Source organism: Canis lupus, chromosome 3 (assembly GCF_011100685.1).
Source record: "Canis lupus familiaris isolate Mischka breed German Shepherd chromosome 3, alternate assembly UU_Cfam_GSD_1.0, whole genome shotgun sequence".
NCBI lineage: Eukaryota > Metazoa > Chordata > Mammalia > Carnivora > Canidae > Canis > Canis lupus.
In genome coordinates this window covers 65442512-65463868 of record NC_049224.1, presented here as the reverse complement: position 1 = coordinate 65463868, position 21357 = coordinate 65442512, and the positions used below count along the sequence as shown (strand labels likewise).

The following is a 21357-nucleotide window of genomic DNA, read 5'->3' as shown; positions in this document are numbered from 1 at the left end:
TATTTCTCCCAGATCCATGCTTTGCACATCAAAAGTTCTCAACAAATCTCTGTTGAATGAGTGAGGATATGGACCAGAGTTAAGAACACAAGTGTCAAGTATCCAAGTAGAACAATGGGGAAGCAAGTTCAGGATAATGGGCCCCAACAGTAGAAATGCATGGAGGGTTGCATGAAGATGAAGAGAGCAGCATGTGCTCACTGCCCTCAAAGCACACAGTCCCCCACAGAAAGTAAGAGGAAAAGAGGGTGTGGGCGCATTATGACAGTTGCCAGCTTCAAACTTCCAAATTGGAGAATGGTGCACAGAAGATTTTGCTAGAGGGATACATATTGCAACGTTATTGGCAAAAGCGAAAATTGAAACCATCAAACCATCCAACAATAGAGAATTAGTTGAGACAATTTTAATACATCCTTATAATTTAGTTTAAAAATAACATTCAAAAAAAATAACATTCCAGGATTATATTTTATTATATGGAAATATGGGTAAATACAGAGTAAATGACAATAGGATTCTGAAAAAAAGTGATGCATAAAATAGCATAATTTAAAAAAGAAGAGAGAAAGAGAATATGCATCTTTCCAGATGTAGATCCCAAAATGATAACAAGGTTATTTCTGGGTGGTCTGATGATTACAGCTGATTTCTATTTTCTTCCTTTTGTTTATCCATATAACCTAATTTTTCTATGATTAACATGTATTAATTATGTAATCTTTTTCCACTTTGGAACAGCTGAATTAGGAATCATGTTTTAAATCCCATCTCGAGAGTATGATCAAAACATTAGATATCAGAGGGCTTTTTTCTTGGAGCAGGAGAGCAGGCTGCTGCTATACTTTACTCCAGGCAAATGACAACGTTTAAGAGGTTCAGCAGGGCATGGGGACAAGCCCCTGGATGGCTGCACCAATGGTACAGGACCAGGGGCACCATATGATTCCGCTGAACAGCTATCATAGACGGAATGCCTCTTACAGTTGTACCTTGTGCCAAACTCACTCTATCTTCAAAGCGTGCAAATTAGGTATTACTTTCCCATTTTTATAGATTAAGAATCTTGAAGTTTAGGGAGGCTCAGTGTATCATCCAATATCCTCCAAAGTTAGATCGACTCAGCCTGGCTCCAAAGACCTTGTTTGTTCCCCTATGTCACAGCTAATCCTCATATATGATGTCAGCCTCAGCCATACAAGTAGAAGACAACTAGCCAGCAGTTAGTCCAGTGGATATCAAACATTTCTTTCTATTGTTATTCTGGAACCACTGATTTGAATAAAATCTTAATCAGAGGCAAAATCAAATAAGTTACTAAATGCAATGTGATATCCTGGTCCTAGAAAAGACAAAGAGCATTAGTGGAAAAGCTGATGCAATCTGAACAGTCGGGAGTTTATTCCTAAAAAGATGATAGATGGTAGATGTTAGATAGATAAGATGGAGTTGCTCTTGTTGAATGATGAGTTGGGAGTGGGAGGAGGGAGGTTGGCCTACTGACATAGAAACCTGCCTACTCAGTCATCAACACTTCCCTCCATCTCAGCCCCAAAGAGCACTTGAGGTTCCCCAAGAGAGCACTTTGAATACCCTTTAGCAAATTCAATCAGCTCATCTTATAGATGAGGAAACTAAATCCCAGCAATCAAAGTAACTTGACAAGAACTCTCGGCTAGACATGGCAGATTGGACTAGAAGCCCAGAGTTATGGACTAAATGTTGTGTCCCCACCAAAACCCATCTGTTGAAGCCTTTACCCACAATGTGATGGTATTTAGAGGTGGGCCTTTAGGTGTAATTAGGTTTAGATGAGGTCATGAGAGTGGGCCCCTCATGAAGGGATTAGTGTCATTATAAGAAGAGGAAGAGAGACTGGAGCTTTCTCCCCACACCATAACCATGTGAAGTTCTGACAAGAAGTGTCTGGAAAGAGGGTTCTCACCAGGAACTGAACTGGCTGCACCTTGATCTTAGACTTTCCTGCCTCCAGAGCTTGAAAAATAAATATGGGTAAAACCAAGAAAAGTTGGGACACCTGGGTTGCTCAGTGGTTGAGCATCTGCCCTTGGCTCAGGTCGTGATCCTGGGGTCCTGGGATCAAGTCCTACATCAGGCTCTGCAGGGAGCCTGCTTCTCCCTCTGCCTATGCCTCTCCCTCTCTGTGCCTCTCATAAAAAATAAATACAATATTTTTTAAAAAACAAGAAAAGTCGAACCCGTTGTATCCTGAGATCACCTATCACCTATATCCTGAGAGGCTGTATGAACTGAAATATTATTGACATATACAGAGTGAATTTATTTTTTTTGTTGAATTGGATATAATGGTATCATTGGAGCAGTGGGCCTCAGCCTCTGACCCACTTTCAAATATCTGGAAGGGTCTTGGGCAAACTTAGGAGATTCTAAATCATTACAACTTGAGAATGGGTCTCCAGGGCCTGTATTTATTAGTGCTCTCCATTTATAGCGGTTTTCTCAGGGAAGACAAACTGGAGAATGAGAGATGCATCTGGAAGGAAGACTTATTTTCACCATGTATGCTTTTTATTATATGAATTTTTCAAACACTGTTGTGTACTGCCTATTCAAAACTAAATTACACATGGGGCGCCTGGGTGGCTCAGTCAGTTAAAGTGTTTGTCTTCGGCTCAGGCCATGATCTCTTGGCATCAAGCCCAGTGTCAGGCTCCCAGCTCAGCAGAGAGTCTACTTCTCCCTCTGTGCTCGCCTTATCTCTCTCAAATAAATAAATAAATACAATCTTTTTAAAAATAAATAAGTAAAATTAAATAAAACTAAATTATATCTAACTCCCCATGCACAGCCATGGTAGACAGCAACAAAACTAGGGAGACCCTATCAGGTCCTTGAAAACCAGAGCATTATACAGATGAAGCTGGAGGGTCTCTGGGCAGCCTCACAAGCTGGAGTCCTGGCTGAGACAATGAGCTGTGGAGTCCAACAACCCAGGCTCTGAACCTACTTCTGCCCCCACCAACTAGCATTTACTTTTCTGAGCATCTGGTCTGTCAAACCTGTATAATAGCACCTACCTAACAGATCCATGAGGCTGACCAGAGACAGCAAACTTAAATCACCGAGTACAGGGCCTGGTACATAGCAGGCCCTCTGTGAAGAAAAAATTTTCTATTTTTCTCCTGAGCGCCTGAGCTGGAATAGAGGTTACTGATATAATCAGAACTGAATTATTTTTGGAGAGCAAAGCTTTTCTTTGTTTCATGAAACCAAACCAGCTCTCTTCAAGCAAGAAAGCATGTGTTAGAATGGTCTCCACATGCCTTGGTAGGTGCTAATAGTCAAGATGTCTCACCATGGAGTTCCTGCAATCAGCATCAATCTGGAAAATTAGAACTCCTTATGCATTTTCACTTGAGCTGTAAATGTATGAGTTCATGATTTTCTCGGACATACGCCACACTATTGTGAAGCTTTGGCTTATTGTATGTTTTTAACTAATTTTTCCTTAAATATGTAAATAACTGTATTACAAAAGATTTGGAAAATAGAGAGGAGAAAAAAATTCACAATTCCATGATGTGAACACAATGGATATTGGTATTTTGTAATATTCTCTGCTAGGCTATTAACGTGTGAGTTATAATCATCATATGCATTATATTCACACTAAACACCATTTTGTCTTGATTTTTCTATCAGTATATTGCAAATATTTTCCTTATTATGGCAGTCATTATGACCACACTCTCAACTAGCTGCATAATATTCCACCAAGTGACCATACCACAATATATTTAACAACCCCCTTATTTTCTAACGTTTCCATTTATTCCAATTTTTTTGCTATTTTTAATAATGCTGCAATGAACATTTTTGTATGTAGATATTTCTACCGAATTAAAAATTATTTCCTTAGGCTAAATTCACACAAATGGCAAGTCTTCTGTTTCTCAAATATGAAATTACATTAGAGAACAGCATTACTCTAACTAGATAAACTTAGAAAAATAACAATTTCACATGAATGTGCTCTTTCTCTGGTTTTCAGAATTATCAAGGGAATAACTTTTTTGCATTGCAGAAACAAGCAGTATGATCTATCAGAGACAAAAAGGAGTTGCAAAAAGTTCACAGGGCAACATTTTATTTGGCTGTTACACTTCAACATCAATTTTGAATTACAAGCAAAAGACAATGCAGAGCTTTGAGGAGCGTCAACACTGGTCACCCTGTTCACATCCCATTGTCCATATGTGGGCAGAAAGGGAAAGAAATTGCCCTTGGCACCACTGAAAAAACCTCTCCATGGAAATGAACGTGTACACTAACTAAAATAATCCTTTGACACTATCCAACCTATCTTTGAGCTTCTACCAACACCTTGATGCCAACAATTTATTCATTTTCCATTATTCCAGAAAGACAGTAATTTGTTTCGGTAAGAATGTGTTTATATTAATAACAGCTTATATTTACTGAGCACTTGCCACACGCCAATGTTCTGATATATATCCTAAATGTAGGTTAGTTTTCATTCCATTTTATAGGCTCAGGCAGGATTTCCTCATTTCACCTGTATTCATTTCCTGTTGCTACAAATTCCCACAAACTTGGTGGCTTAAATCAACTTGGTTCTTAATCTAGAATTGAGAAATCCAAAACAGATTCACAGTATTGGGTTCCTCTTGGAGGCTCTAGGGCAGAAGCTGTCCCCTTGCCTTTTCTTTCTGCCTACATTCCTTGCCTCTGAAGGTTCCTCCACCTTCAAAGCACCTCCTTCTCTGATTCTGTTTCCCTCTGCTTCCATCCTCACATTACCTTCCCTCTATAACACCAGCCCTCCTGCTTCCTCTGGTAAGGACCCTTGATTTTTTATTAGGAAACAGATCTGGATAACCCAGGATAATCTCCCTCTCTTAAGACTCATAACTTCATCACATCTGCAAAGCTCCTTTGCCAAGTAAGGTAGCATAGTAACAGGTGCCAGGGGTTAGGATGTAGACATCTTTGGGTGGCTTGTACTCTGTTTACCACACCTGGGAAGTAAGTAAAGCTAAAAGACAATGCAGAAGGCCACAAGTATACCTGCAGAGCTATTTTCTCAGAGATGATACAAGTAGGAAAAGCTGTCATGCTTAGAGCCCCAGCAATCCCAACACAACCAGTACTAGGGAGGGAAACAGCATCAAAAGGACATTGTGTCAACCCCTCCATTTCTGAGCAGCTAACATGGTGCACATCCTTCACCTAACTCATTTAGTCATCCCAATGACCCTCACAGGGAGCATCCTTGTCCCCAGAACAGAGATGAGAGGCTCAGATTAGTGACATAACTCTCCTGCGGTCACATAGTAACACTGGTGGGTACCAGGCCCGTGATTAGGACCTAGGTGACTCTGACCCCAAAGCATAGGCATAGTTCACTCTGCCCAGGCCACTGGTAACAAAAAATAATCAAAATGAGCCATACCAGCAGTGTGTGCACGACCCCTCCACAACCATCCCCTGCACAATATTTATCACCAATTTCCTTATCCATTTGTTTGTCTACATGTTTGTTACCTATCTCTCCCTGAAAATAAGGATCTTGTCTGTTGCTGACTGCTGTCACCCCAACTCTGAGAACAGGCTAGGCACATAGTAGACACTAAATAGCTGCTTGTATAACAAATAAATAACACTTCTTTGACCAAGAGATAACTAGTGTGAGCAAACTCAACCACTTACAACATGGCTGGGATGCTTAAAAGTAACAAACACCCCAAAAACTCTTCCCAACTAGCCAAAGCAAACAACTCTTAGTCCAAGTTAATGCACTATCTCTTTAGAAAACCCCTTGAGACACAACCCAGAGCCTGTGTTCTCTTTCTGGAAAGTAAATTCTAACTAATTTGTTGAGCTCTTTATCACTCTACTTCCTGCTAAAAGGGATATCCTTCAGTGACTGAAATTAAAGAGAAAGATTATCCATCTGAAACACATGATCCAAGGGAGCAAGGTAACTGCATGAATGTGAGAGAGTTCAGAGATGCATCAGTGAATTACAGCCTCTGTAGATGGAGACAAGAGTTCAGAGAAACTGAGTCATGACATTTCTCAAATTGACAAGTTGTAAAGCCCCAACCCCAACACTTGTGTGCACCTCCCTCAGCCCCTACAGAATGGATCATCTCAGATTAAGGATCTCATCCTCCGAAACACACGTAACTAGACGGAACAAACTGGAGCTGATATTCTTTCATGCATACAGGACCCTGTCATTATGGTCACACACAATTATTTTTAAATTTTGACTCTACACATAAATATAATACCATTGCTTTTTTAATTCACACTGTGACCTCACATATGCCTCCCTCATGACAACTGTTCACTTCTCTGTCTCTCTCCACAAGAGTGCTATAAACTTCTTTGTGGCAGATAAGTGGCTACATCATTTTGAATCTCTAACCCTGGTGATTGGCACCTGCATGTCTGATGGATGAATGAGTCCTTTATTATAAAAGTAATGCATAATTATTATGAGTGTCAGAAAACAAAGGTAGAGAACGACAAACGTAGTTCCATGATCATGAAGAAAAACAAGAAACATTTTGTTATATTTCTCTCTCTCTCTCTCTCTCTTAATGTGAGTGGTTTTTCTTTCTTTTAATTTTTCTTTTTACAAAATACTATGCACACATTTCCATGTTGGGACTTTTTCACTGAATCTTATAATATAAGCATATCCCATGCTATCTCAAAGGTCTAATGATTGATTAAACTATAGGATGTTCTAACACGGCTCTTGAGGGCACCATTGGGTACGTTATTAACTTCACTGTGGTGTTCTCCAAGGAGAATTCTGCCTATGGCCCAGCTACTAGCAAATCAGGCTTCATTTCCTCAACTCAGCTAAAAAATCCTTTTGTTTTTCCTCTTTAACCTATTATAATCCATGGCCTAAATGGAGCTGGCCCTATGTCTTCTCAGCTTGATAAACAGCTACAGCCATCTGAATCTATCCCTAAAACTGTCCGGCAGGAGTCTTTTGGCAAAATATGGTATAGGGCATTCTGGTTCTAGTGCTGTTCAATTGGGGTTTTTTTTCTATTAAAATAAATGTTTTCATGAACTCACAAATGTGTTAGTCATAACCATCACAGAGTTCCAGCTGATGATTAAAAAACAAACTAGGTTTGGGAAAAAATTCAAGATGCCTTCCATACTCCAAATTTGTTCCCAGTCAACAGAGAACAGGGGCCAATGCCTTGAAACCAAACATATTTTTATGAAACCAAACATCATAAAACATGAGTGAGCGTACCCTTACATCACTCAGACCACTAAGATTAATAGACACGCTGAAAGCATTTGCTTCACACTTGCTCAACTGAATAAATACATCTTTTCACAAAACCAATCCAAAATCTTGGCCATTCCCAGATGTCTAAAATCCAAGACTCTTTGCTCTCAAATTCCTCAATGAGAAAGTGTAGAGGAAGAGAATTTGGGACTTTAACCAAATGTTTAAATCTGGCGCCAGGAAGAAATTGGAGCTAAATTGTACATTGAAGAAGCAAGTAAGAAAGAAAGAAAGGAAGAAGGAAGGAGGGAAGGAAAGATAGAAAAACAGGAGGAAGAGAAAATACACTGAAATGAATATCCACAAATCTCTTGTATTATCAATGTTTTATTTCTTTGAGAAAAAGGACCATCTACACATAATACTGTCCATTGGGTAGGTAGAGTGAGTTTGTTTTAATGTAGCATTTATTGACTTTTTACTTATTTTTTAAAGATTTTATTTATTTATTCATGAGAGATGCACAGAGAGGCAGAGACACAGGCAGAGGGAGAAGCAGGCTCCTCACAGGGAGCCCAATGTGGGATTCGATCCTGGGACCAGGATCAACCCTGAGCCAAAGGCAGATGCTCAACTGCTGAGCCACCCAGGTGTCCCTTTATTGACTTTTTAAAAACCAAAAGGAATATGCTTATTGTTACTCATAGAAATTTGGAAACCAAAATGGAAATGAAAGTAAAAAATGTAAATCAGCAGTAACACCTCCATACAGCAGTAGAGCCACATTGATATTTTGATATTGAGGCTTCTCATCTTTGTGATACATTTATTATTTCTTAAAGCCAAAATGGATGCTCCAACACTAGAGACACTATTTGGCAGCCTATATTTTCCCTTCATTAATATATATAAACATTTGGCTCTGTCATTAAATGTTCTCGTAGAACATAGATTTTACTGGCTGCAAAATAGTCCTCTTGTTGATGTGCCATTGACTGAACCAATCAATAACTGCAAAAGAAATAATTTATAATAACCAAAAAAGAATATGTTAAGCTGTGATCTATATCATTGTATATATAGCATTGTCTATATTTTTAAAATTTTCTTCAAATTAAATTGTAAAAGTAGAAATGTTGAGACAGAGTTAGACAATTTTCAGACTCTTCATATATGTTTGTCAATATAAATTTTGCATTCCTAAAAGATTATACCACTTTGTATTTGCACGATCTATGGACATGCCTGCCCCCTAGCTGATTTGAATTTTGTGAATCTTTACCAAACTACGTGGCCATTAAAACTGCTTTGTTTTACTACCATTCATTTATTTATTAAGCAAGTGCCTATCCACAAATTGAATTTAAATAAAATTTTAGAAAATAATAAACAAGTCCCTATCCAGAAACTTCCATGTGCAGGTTCTGTTCTTAGTCTGGAGGCACTGCAACAAACACAGGCTCTGGCACAGACAGACTGGGTTGGACTCACAGCTCTGTCTTGCTCCCTCGGTGACCTTGGGCATATTCCTCACCTAAGCCTCCATTTCCTCAGCTAAAACATGGAGGCAAACACAATCCACCCAAGAGGCGATTCTGGAAGTTAGCCACATTGACATGTGCACAGTGCTGGCCAAGTCAAGATCCTGGGGCCTCTCAGAAGTGTTGGTACCTGAGCTCCACTTCCCTACAAACGTGGGCAGCTACTCTGTTGAGGCACCAACTCTTTCCATGACATTTGATGGAGCCTCAGTTGGGAAGACTTAACCCTCTACCTGATGTACTCTGGTATCTCAGACAATTCCTTCTCCGTCTGAGGGAAGAGACCAATTTATGGGAAGCCAATATTTGTAGTTTGTTTGATCTCACATTGACATTGAATTCATTCTAAGATGGGAACTGTGGCCACACACACACACACACACACACACACACACACACAGCATCTGAGTCACATGACCTTATAGTCCCTCCTTTTACATTCAAGTCAGAGGCTGTAGTGTATGGAGAATTTGACTGAAATTTGGCCAACTCTGCCTTCATGCTCAATTCTGGAAGTCAGTTTTGCCTTAGCTCCCTTTCTCTATATGGAAGAATTTCCAGCAATAATGCCAATAATGCTAGTTTTTTATTATTATTATTTCAGATCTTTTACAAAGAAATTTTTTTAAAGTTTCTATATAAAAAAATTAAAAATTACCAGTTAAGCTAAGGCTCCATTTTGATTATCTTTCCTTGTTCCTCTGCTAACCACTGGCCTGGAGCTAGTGCATTTCATTCCCATGCATTACTTTTTATAGAGGTGAAACTTACGTGTTATAAAAATTTACAATCTTGGGATCCCTGGGTGGTGCAGCAGTTTGGCGCCTGCCTTTGGCCCAGGGCGCGATCCTGGAGACCGGGGATCGAATCCCACGTCGGGCTCCCGGTGCATGGAGCCTGCTTCTCCCTCTGCCTGTGTCTCTGCCTCTCTCTCTCTCTGTGACTATCATAAATGAAAAAAAAAAAAAATTTAAAAATTTACAATCTTAAAGTAAACAATTCAGTAGCGTTTGGTGTATTACCATGTACAGCCACCAGCTCTCTCGAGCTTCAAAACATTTTCTTCATGCTGAAAGAAAGCCCCCATAACCTTTAAGCACTCCTTCTCATTTCTCACTCCCATTTCCAACCCTTGGCAACTACCACCTTGCTTTCCATCTCTACAGATTTACCTATTTTAGATACCATTTCATACAAATGGACGCATACAATACGTTGTCTTTTGTGTCTGGCTTCCTTCACTTAGAATAATGTTTTCAAGATTCCTCCATGTTTGACATGTATCAGTACTTCCTTCATTTTTCATAGCTGAACAATATTCTATTGTATGCCTACACTAAGTTGGATAGAGTTCCATGCACACCTTCTTACTGCCAGGGTTTCCTACTCAGTGATAATCCAAGCAAGAGCCTGTTTCCCTAATGTGCAAACCTGGTGGGTGGTGTAAGTAGGAAGGTAGCTGGGTGTTCTTGCACATGGTCTTTTCCACCAACAAACCTGGTTTCGAGCCATGGCTCTCATACTTCATAGTTACATGGGTGTGATAAAGGTGATTGGCCCTTTATGCCTTTATTTCCTCTTCTGTAAAATGAGCATGAAATATTAACCACTTCATTTGGGGTTGCTGAGTGTCGCACATAAGACAATGCACAATAACTTTGTGTGGGGATTGGCACTCAGTCAAGCCCGGAGGTGATTTGACCTCATCTATTTCCCTGACCGCCTCTGTGATAGGCCTCCTTGCCCTGTAAGCCCCAACCCACTGTCCTTTCATTTGCTAGAATTCCCAAAGCCGTCTCCTGCCATGAGACCTTCGTGCAGGCTCTTCTCTCTTCCTGGAGGACTCCTTTCCGGTCTTCACCCAGCCAAGTCATCCTCAGGAATTTCCTTAAATGTCCCCTTCTTAGAGTGGTTTTCCCTGACCACTAGAACTAAAATAGTCCCCTATTTTTTTTTTTTTATTTCTGTCACCAACTCGCCTTGTTTTTCTTTGTAGCATTTACTATCTTTGGTGTGTAGTTACTTACAGAAAAGAGGTAGTAAAATATAGTAGTGAAGAGTCTAAGCTTGCACGGTCTCAGGCAAGATACATAATGTCTCATGCCTTGGTTTTTTCCACATGTGAAGTGAAAAGAGTAATAATAGTAACTACCTTCTCTTGTTGGAAGAAGATGGAGTGGGTATGTGTGAAGCCTTGGGCACAGTGCTGAGCCCAGCACAGCACTCACTGAGGGTCCTGACAGTTGTTCAGCCCCCTAACTGCAGATTCAAAGGCCTCGTTGAGTCTGTTCAACAGTATTGACCAATGCCTGGGCACATGGTTAAATGCTCAGGAAGGTTTTTTTTTAATAAGTGTGGGCTGGAACCAGATGAAGAAACAGAGAGAGAGAGAGAGAGAGAGAGAGATTGCAAGCTGAAAGAGAGCAACAACATTTAAAGTTGTAGAGCCCCACAAGAATGAATTGTAAATAAGGACTAGAACGGACTTGTCTAACTCTACACCTCAGCGTACAGCCAGTAGCTGCTATAGGGAAATAGAATAAATCTCAGCGACGTGAATGAACGGCCTGGAGTTAGCAAAGCCAGCTTTCAGCTGGATCTGGAAGAGTGGTAAATTCTAAACAGCCTGAAGGGCAAAGGAAAAGCAAATAAAGGCCAGCAATGAGCAAAGCAAAGGCCACTGGTAGGTCAAGATCAATAAGAGCCTTAAAGGGATAACCAGGAGGGCTTGTCATCTTGGGTGCAGAAGAGATACGAATACATTCTACCTGCCTAGCCACATGACTGATTTTTGAGCAAGGGCTCCTGGAAACCTTTTTAAAAGTGGCTCATACCTCAAAGAGTCCATAGAAGAGGAACCTCCTGGGGCTGAGGACTCCTGATGCCCTTAAGACCTGACCATACCAGAAGGCTACTCTGGTGTCCTGTCAGAGCTGTCCACCCAGGGAGACAATGAGATGACTTCAACCCAGGCCATGTGTCTCATCACCTATATCCCATCTGCCAAGATCAGCTGAGCACCCACTATGCACCCAGCATGACTTTCGTTCAGCAAAATTACACATGACCAGGGCTTAACCCCTGACTGGGGCTGTGTAGGTAATCTGGGGTCACCCAAACCAGAGATGGTACAATTGTCAGTACTACTATGGAACAAGCTTCAGTGTCCTCTCCACAAAATATCCTGCTATGATCAAGCATCGGTAGAGGTCAGCTTTGCTGACCCTTAAAGTTACTTCCATATCAAATATTCTGTGGCTCTGTCTATTGTTCCAGGGATTAAGGGTGCCTGACTGTTGGGAAGCTTACATTCCCCTGGATTTTGTTTTCATACAGGGACAGGGTACTGTAAATTCACACAACCTTTTGGAAAGCAGTTTGGCAGCATGTACCAAGAGAGACATAAAACATCCAAATCTTTTGACCCAGTAATTCCATTTCTGGGAATCTATCCTAAGGAAATAATCCTAAATAGGGATAAAGGCTTATGGACAAAAGTTTTCAATGTAATCTCATTTATAACAGAAAAAAAATGGAAATAGCTTAATTGTCCAATCATTAGGGGGGAAGGAGATTAAATAAATTATGGTATAACTACTTGATGAATATTGTTTGGCCATTAATGGTTCCAAAGAATAATAGAGGAGAAATACTTATTATATAATAATATTAGGTTAAAGAGAAAGCAAGCAGATGACCCAGCAATCCCACTTCTGGGTACATATCCAGAGGAAAAGAAAACAGGATATAGAAGAGGTATTTGCCCTCTCATGTTTATTGTGACATTATTCACAATACCCAAGATATGGAAACCACCTAAGTGCCTATTAGCCACTGAATGGATAAAGGTGTGGTATATATAATAGAGTATTATTCATCCATGAGAAAGAAGGAAATCTTGTCATTTGTAGCAATATAGATGAACCTTAAAGTCGTTATGGTAAGAGATAAGTCAGACAAAGACAAATACTATATGATCTCACTTATATGTGGATTCTAAAAAAGCTGACTATGGCTACAATGGCAATTGTATTACAATACATATATGTTTCAAACCAACGTGTTTTACACCTCAAATTTACACAATCTTGCGTGTCAAATATATTTCAATTATAAAAAAAAGAAAAGGAAAGCAGCAAAGTGATAGATGATATTACAAATGTTTGTACAGAAGATCTATATGCACACACACAGAGACATAGAACAAAAAGTAATGGGAAAAAGATAAACCAAAATAGTAACAGTGGTCATCTGAGATAGAACTATAATTTTTGTTACTTTTATTTTTCCACATTTTCCTCTTCTACAGGCTTTCTTTAATGAGTACATATTTAAAATAAAATATGAATAATTCTATATGACAATGATACTCAGCATATAGAGCATAGACAATACATTTTAAGGTTAAAAAAGAACATATGTATTTTGATGAAAATTTTGTGAACTATGAATAGGAAAACATATTAGAAGGAAATCTCACACACACACACACACACACACACTCACACACACAGAGTCACACAGCCACACAAAAAAAATGAACAAACCAAACCTGTCACTGGTTCCATGAGAAACATGACCAGTGGTTGGATGGTTTTCTTACCTGTCTTTACCCAAGGGTACTATCTACCCTAGCCCTTCATTCTTGCCTTTCTCCAATCCTTCTTGGCATGGCAGTCTAAAAGACCTTTTTAAATTGTATATATGGTCCTGTCACTTCCAATCCTATTATTTACTTGCTTCTTATTACTGTTCAGATAAAGTCCAAGATCCACAATGTCCCTTCCACTCCTGCAATCAGCCTCTGCCTCAGCCTCCCCCTGCATTTCTCATTGTGCTTCTCACACTATTCTGCTCCTCACCAGCTTTCTCCTAATTTCTTCAAAGTATCCTGTGCTCTCTCAGTGCCACAGTATCCCTCGAGTTCTTAGCTCTGCCTAGACAGCCTACTCTCTACCCCACCTCAAACCTATTTTCCCAGATACCTGATGTCGCCCTTCAAGTCTCAAGAAATTGCTTAGAAGTTATCCCTTCAGGGAGTTTCTCTAACCACATAGATGAGATTATTCTGAAAACACAGATCTAGAGTCCAGAAGGAGTGTCACCAAAGACATGCATTTCCTGGCACCAGCAAGAAGGTAAATTCTAAATATTGCTATTAAAAAAGGTGGGGGTGGGGGAATGTCTCTAACTTAGAATTGCTTCTCCTTTCACCAACAGAAACCAAAATTTCTTGATTAGCACAAATGCCAGTCAATGAGATGCATTACTTCATTAATCTTAACAATCATACCTTGTTTGAGCAGTTTTAGATTTTTAATTTATGGAAGAGAAAAGTAAGATTTAGAGAGCTTTTGTAAATTGCCCAAGGGCACATGGCTGGGCAATGAAGACTTTGGCCTTCAAAGCCAGTGGTCTTACTCTGCCAGCTGACACAAAGAAATGTCAGTGGGAAGAGAGAAGATGTGGAGAGTCCTGCTAATTTAAACTGTGGTAACATTCCATTGCTTTCGTCCTTTTTTGCCAAAACCACTATACTCAGCTTGCTTCCCAAGCACACTATGAGTCACTGTTGGATTTCCAGCTTTCTCTCCACTGGGATGGAGTCAGTGAGAACGTTGTTTTGGCTGGCAGGGGATATGTGTGCAAATGGTACCACCTGCTGCTAAATCTTTGTCTTTGTTGGGTCTATTGTCACTCTTGACTCTGAGACTGGCTCATGTCCATGGGTCTCCTCCCAGAATGCCTCAAATGTTTTCAGCACGAAGCAAAGCAGGGAACAAGAGTCTTCTATCATCCGGGTAGACATTTAGAAACACCAGGCAGTTGGAATAGAGCTGAGATGCCCACAAAGAAGTCAGTTTAGGGATTTCCAATAAATGTAAGCTATTATTATTATCATCACCACCATCAGACTATTTTTCTGCCTAGATAATGTCACACAGACACTCTCAAAATCCTCAGGATAGAAAGGTTTCATTACTAAATGCCCATGTTACCTCTGGCCTCCCTGCAACCAAAGACAGGGCTCTGGGTGGTCTTCAGGTGCAACAAAGTGGGCATAGAGAACACAGGACAGACAATTCATCAGAGAACAGGAACCAAAGCTGCAGAAGTCAGAGCAGCAAAGACAACACCAGCAATATTAATTCACCTAGTAGTTACTGAGTGCCTACTATACTTTAGGCAACCTGGGACTCATTCTCTGTGGATTATTTCAGTTAATCTTTACAAGAAGAGCTAAGTGGTATTCCTGTCCTCATATTAAGCTAAAGGTTCGATTTGGGGGTCAGAAAAATCTGAATTTGAATGCCAAATCCATCACTTAGTAGCTGCATGACCTTTGTAAATTCTTTCATTTGGGATCCTGACTTTCCACATCCATAATAAGCAGATAATAATACCTTCTTCACTAAGTAATCAGGATTCACTACAGCTAGCCTATAGTAAGTACTTCATAAATGGATGCTATTATTTCCTGCCTTCAAATTAGGAGTTCCCATAAATGATGTTGATTATTAGCCTCTTGAAGGACCTCCTCTGGGCTGCCAGCTGCAATCCTTTGGATAGATCCCTTGCCCTAGCACACTGGATAATGTTCTGGGAGGCCAGATATGTGCTTCTCAGTGACCATGAGAGAAAGAGCAGTCATATGTAGCCAACTGGAAGGGGGAGCAGATGTTTTGGCTTCCAAGGTGTTCTGGAAATCCAAGAACAAGGTGAGTCTCACCATTCCAACCAGTGCCACCCCACACACTAGCAAATAATTCCTCTTCCTATTGGTGTCTTCTGTGACTTTTTCCTTGCATTTGCCCTGTGGCAAAGTTCTACCTAATTAGGATATTTTGGGTCAAAAAAACTACAAAGCAGATTTAACTATTGGAATGAATTTAAATAGGAAAGTGATATTATTCATTCTTTTAGCAAATATTCATTTATGAAGTGCCCATTGTTTGGGTTCATTTTAGTAGCATGCAAGAACCTGGACTTGAATGCAGAAAACTGCAGGACCAGAGACAGCAGGTCAAAGGCTGTTGCAAGAGGTTGGGAGAGAGACAGGGAAGTATGGAGCTACTCACGAGGCTGTTGAACCATACTGGTCTGTGGTTGCCTCCAGAACCCAATCAGCATTGAAGACTAACTTTCTTGCTCTTATTCTGGTATCTAATTAGAATTAGTCATTAATCCACCAGTGTATGCTGAGCATCTTTAGATTCTAGCCCTTGGGTGTATGTGGTGGTATAGGTGAATAAGACAGGGTCCTTGCCCCAAAGGAGCATACTGTAAGGAGTGCATTCTCATACCTGAGTTTTTATCAGATGTAACTCATGTATAGAAGCCTATACATGAGTATAGAAGATTCTCCGTAGAGACAGCAAACCCCTTAAAAGTAGGAGTTGGCTTGCCCACACTTTTGGGAGCCCCAGTGAAAGTACACCTCTTCCCTTCTAGAACTTTAGACAAATTGAGAGGATTGTGGGCATCCACATTATGGAAATAAGTGAAGACTAATCAGATTAGAACAAGAAAAGTCTATTTATTCTGAACTTACTATAGCAAGGGAATCAGCCACCATCACTTGGTTTTGGCAGAGACTCAAAGACAGGCAGAGAGGTGGGGAAACTTTCTAGTAGAAGAAACCAGGGGGCTGATTGGAGGCTGTTGCTCTGGGGAAGAGGAGGGCTTTGAAGTCCAGCTCTGCCTCTTACCAGCAGTGCCAATCTTCCTCTAACCCCAGCCACCTTATCCACCATGAGGAAGTCCTAGCAGCTACCTCATGGGCTCATGGTAAAGAATAAACAATAAATACATATAAAGTACTTAGGAGAGTGCCTTGCCACAATAAACACTTGATAAATGGTAACTATTTTTTTATTTTTCATCATTCAAAGATGCGGCATCTCAGAAACAGCCTTAAGTGTCCATCGATGGATGAATGGATTAGAGAAAATGTGGTATGTATATACAGTGGAATATTATTCAGCCACGAAAAAGAAGGAACTCCTATCATTTGCCACAGCATGGATGGGCATTACGCTAAGTGAAATAAGACAGAGAAAGATAAATGCCATATGATCTCATGTGAATGTGGAATCTAAAAGCAAAACCAAAAACCAAATTCATCCAACAGAAAGCAGATTGGTAGTTTCAGAGGCTAGGGGTGGGGAGGGAGGGCAACATGGGGAAGGGAACCAAAGTATACAAACTTCCAGTCATAAAATGAATAAGTCCTGGGAATGCCATGTACAGTATGGTGACTATAGTTAACACTGCATTGTACATCTAAAAGTTGCTAAGAGAGTAAATCTTAAAAGTACTCCTGGCAAGAAAAAAAAACAATTTGTAACTATGTGTGGTGATGGATGTTAATTAGACTGTGTGACCATGTCACAATATACATATATAATCACTATGCTGTGCACCTGAAATGGATATAATGTATAATTTGATCATATCTCAATGTTTAAAAAAAATCTACACGCACATGAAGACACAGCATCTCTCACATGCCCCATATTTCTCAGGAAAGTGTGCAAATTGTAGTCAGCACAACCTGAAGGCATAGGGGTTGTGAAGCAGACACAGAGAGGTTTGCTCTGGTGGTCTGTCCACCTGGTTGTTACTGTCGAAGTTCTCCTCTTGCCTATCTTGCCTGATGGCACCATAGCCGAGATGGAAGCGGCAGGAACCAGCCTTGCAGGTTCGAGACCAACCAGCCCCATTCTGTGCCGATGGACTGTTAAGCTCCCAAGGCAACTCCAATCACCCAGATAGCCCTCACATTCCAACTCCAGGATTACCTGACATTTTGAAACCACCTCTGGCTCTCCAGTGTTTCCTAAACAATCTCAGGACAGTTTGACAGGTTTTGATAGTAAAAGCCACACGGTGCTACACCTGGCATCAGCAAAGGCCCCGTCCTGGACATGTGGTGATGTGGAAGACCAGCTCTGTGGCTCTTGCCTCCCAGAGCACATGGCCCTCAGGCTGGCCTTTACTGAACTTCTTGGAATTTCTCTAATGGGTCAGCGGAGAGCTCCCATTGCACTCTGAAAACTTCCCTGAAAAAGCTTGACAGCCTCATAAAACTACATTTCAGAACTTTTAGTGCACAATATGGCAGTCTGTGAGTAAAGTGCTTTTAAGACATTTTTGACTTATCTAAAGTATGCTCTTTTTTGGTTAAGAGGTCTCAAGGGCCAATGGAGACATAGGGTGTCAATTGCTCTGTTATTTGTTATCCAAGATGATAAAAATTCCTAGGTTTTCTGAAATAGTTACAGAATAAATGATATGGTGTGTGGAATTTGCTTCAAAACATACCAAGTGCAGGGGTTGAGGAGAAGGGAGCATAAGAACGGGGGCACCAGAGAAACAATATTCTCCTTGGGTAACTTGCAGCTGGGTACCTAGGGCATCAGTATGTATCACTTTCGTGTATGTTTGAAATTTTCTGCAATTTTTAAAAAATTTCTTATGATTGAAAATATGAGAAGTGACATTGTGGACATAAGGGCAAGGCTCAAGTATTATGGTCAGGGATAATGCTGTTTGTTAATTCTCAGTTATCCCCAATAATGGATATTTCTATAAATAAAGAATATTGCAATGTCTTAGGAATGAAAGCTTGATGAGAGGATATGCTATGCAAGGAGTGACTCTTGGCAATGATACAGGGACCTGAGTTCTAATTCAACATCATATGTAATTGTGGCCTTTGGGCAAGTCACTTCTCCTCACTGCATCTGTTTTTTAGTCTATAAAATGGGAAAATCAGGCTGATGCCCTCTGAGGGTCCTTCCTTCCCTGATGGCATGAAATTCCTACTGGAATGTGAGCTCTGTTTCACATCGAAATCCCATCTGCCTCTTTCAACTCCCATCTGCAGGGCCTGGGACAGAGCCTGGCACCCAGTGGGGTCCAATAACACTTGTTCATTCAATGAGTGAGTGAATTGCCTTATTGTTAAACATGCAAACTTTTCATACAAGAAGTCACTTCTTTCCCTACAGTGAAAGGAGACTGGGTTCAGAAACCACCCTGGGTCTTTATGGCCTGTTGAACTCACCTTGAAAAGCCAGGGAAGTGGCAAATAGGCCTTCCCTCAATGTATATCATCCTCATTGTGGTAACCTATCAGGGTTGAGGGAGAGTTGACAGCCTGACTCATATAATCCTGCTCACAGTCCTTCAGGGGCTCCTACCACCCCAGGAAAAAGATCAGAACCTCCCATGGCCAGGAGAGCCATCCTCCCTCCAGGATCACCCTCTACTTTGCCCCTTTCTCAATGGTCTTTTTTCAAAATTACCCTCTTCTACCTCAGGACCTTTGGCAATTGCCTTTATGGCAATCCCTCAGCCCAAAAGTGTTTTCTCACAACCTCTTACTGGTTAATGCTTGCTTCTGTTTCATATTTCAGATCAGATGCCATATCCCTAGAAAGGCCCTCCCTGATCCAGAGTCTTGGTTATGTCATCCTGCTAAATACTCCCAAAAACACTATTCACCTTTCCTTCAGAACACTTTCTAGAGTTTATTGAATTATCAAATGACCTTAGCTATCATTCTTCACATGATATAAGTAAGAAACGACTTCATTCTTCTCCCATCACTTCTTCTAGTCAAATTCTTTTGGATCTTTCTTCCCTGTCCTTTCATGACATCTCAAGCAAATTCCTTAACTTTCTGGTCATTTTCAGTTACATGACCCAGTTTCATTATTTAATTGTGACTCATTTCCAGATATTAAAAAGACATATCTAAATCATAACTTTCATTTCATGTCCAAAACACAGCCTGTTCCCTTTCCATGCCTTCAGCTCAGGATCTGCTAGGATTTTTCACTCTTCCCCAATCTCCTCTCCCTCCTTCCACTTTGAACATGTCTAGATCAGATCAGAGTATAAAAGAATTAGATAAACATGATCAAAGTATTTTTGCTCAATATGTGCCATTTGTATGGTTATCTCCTGCCACATACAGGTGCTCCAAGTCTTAAAATGCCAGCTATCTCTAATTAAACATATTCCCAGGATCATTGAAAGTTTTTTGAGAGACCTCCATATTATACAGTCCCCTGAATGGGTGATCCGCTCTTTGTTTGGTACTTTGCATTGGCCCACACCAGCCTGAGCTTCTGTACTCGTGATATACTCAGTGGCTTCTTACTGTCTTCCTTGATCTAAGAGGACTTTGTCCTAGTATAGAGTCCCATCTAGATGGCCCAACTCCAGCTGGATCCTTAGTACCATCTATTTCTTAGGAAACTCATGAACCCTTGCCTCTCTAATAATGGCTACCCCTACACTGGCTCCCTTCTCTGACAGCCTTCTGCCTTTATAGAACTATAATTCTCTCATTTCTATGATTCCATAGGACATCAACCTCCAGGGGTGGGTCAAGCTCCCCTAGAACCTGTTTATCACATTTCTCTGATCCCATGAAAGCTGCAAGGCTTACAGCTTTATGGTTTAGTTAAATATTTAACTGAGAATTATTAGCTTCTTTCTTGCAAGCAACTTTCACACTATCAGTGATCTCTTGGGGTCCTTGCCATTTGGCCACAGAGTATCACTCTTCCCATACCTTCCTCACAGGAAAGGAGGGAAGAGCTCCTCAGCACTCTCTTATCAGCTAATAGGTCTCTACTTTGAAAGTTTTCTTCAGCCACGAGTCATTTTGGAACTTCTAGTTTTCTCTTGCATGGATGGGAAGTGGATGCTGGACAGTATCAGATCCAGCTGTTTTTATCAAGTCTTAAATGGGTGTGTGGACATTGATTGCCCATTATAATTTGTTTTGAATCCTAAATTGAAACTCCAAGATGATGGGAAGTCCAAACTAACATCTTACTAAACATAGTTCTGTGATTATTTGATGAGTGTCTGTCTTCTTCACTAGACTTTTCCCCTATAAGGGCTTTATGTTTACTCTCCCTTGAATACCAGTCCAAGAATTCAATAGCTACCATGCAGTAACAGCTCAATAAATATTTGATGAGGTAATGAATAGGAGAACAAGATGAAAGAGGGAGAAAACCGGATTTGTATCCCTGGAACTTTGTTGTTTGGAAGGACTAAAAAGCAGGCCATCATTTCAACAAGAGAAGATTAGATCATTCCCAAAACCTGGCTGTCCATCAGAATTACACATAGACATTTTGAAAAATATAAATACTTTGACCTAATCTGCTTATATGCTGAATTAATAGACCTAATTGAGAATGCATGAGCCAAGGAGCATAAGAAAGGTCCAAATAATGTGTCAGGAGGGCTCAAGGGAAGATAAGGCTGTACCTGATGGGGAGCATCAGGGAGACTTTCTGAACCATCAAGGAGACTTTCTGGACAAAGCAATGATTAAGGATAAAAAATGTGAGCAGATGAAGAAAGGGACATGGGGAAGACATGGTTAGCAGGAACTTGCAAGCCAGAGGACATAAAATAAGAAAGGCACAGGAGCAAAAAAGAGATTAGATTCCAGACAGAATCCAGTGCTCCAGGGAGGGGGAGGGGTCAGGTGTGCATTCCACCTGCCTGAAAGCT

General features: G+C 40.5%; 1 protein-coding gene across 5 annotated transcripts in view; it reads left to right on the top strand.

The window, feature by feature from the left end:
- Positions 1-21357, top strand: part of C1QTNF7 (C1q and TNF related 7) — a 106578-nt gene that overhangs the window by 63491 nt on the left and 21730 nt on the right. Inside the window, exons 1-2 of one of the 5 annotated variants that reach the window (XM_038533349.1) lie at positions 13813-13949; positions 16704-16766. The exons of 3 other annotated variants lie outside the window; for them this stretch is intronic. The gene's annotated coding sequence lies outside the window, so the exon portion shown is untranslated. Of the gene's footprint in view, positions 1-13812; positions 13950-16703; positions 16767-21357 lie in introns of those variants that run through there. One more of the 5 variants, XM_038533347.1, reaches the window with a different exon arrangement.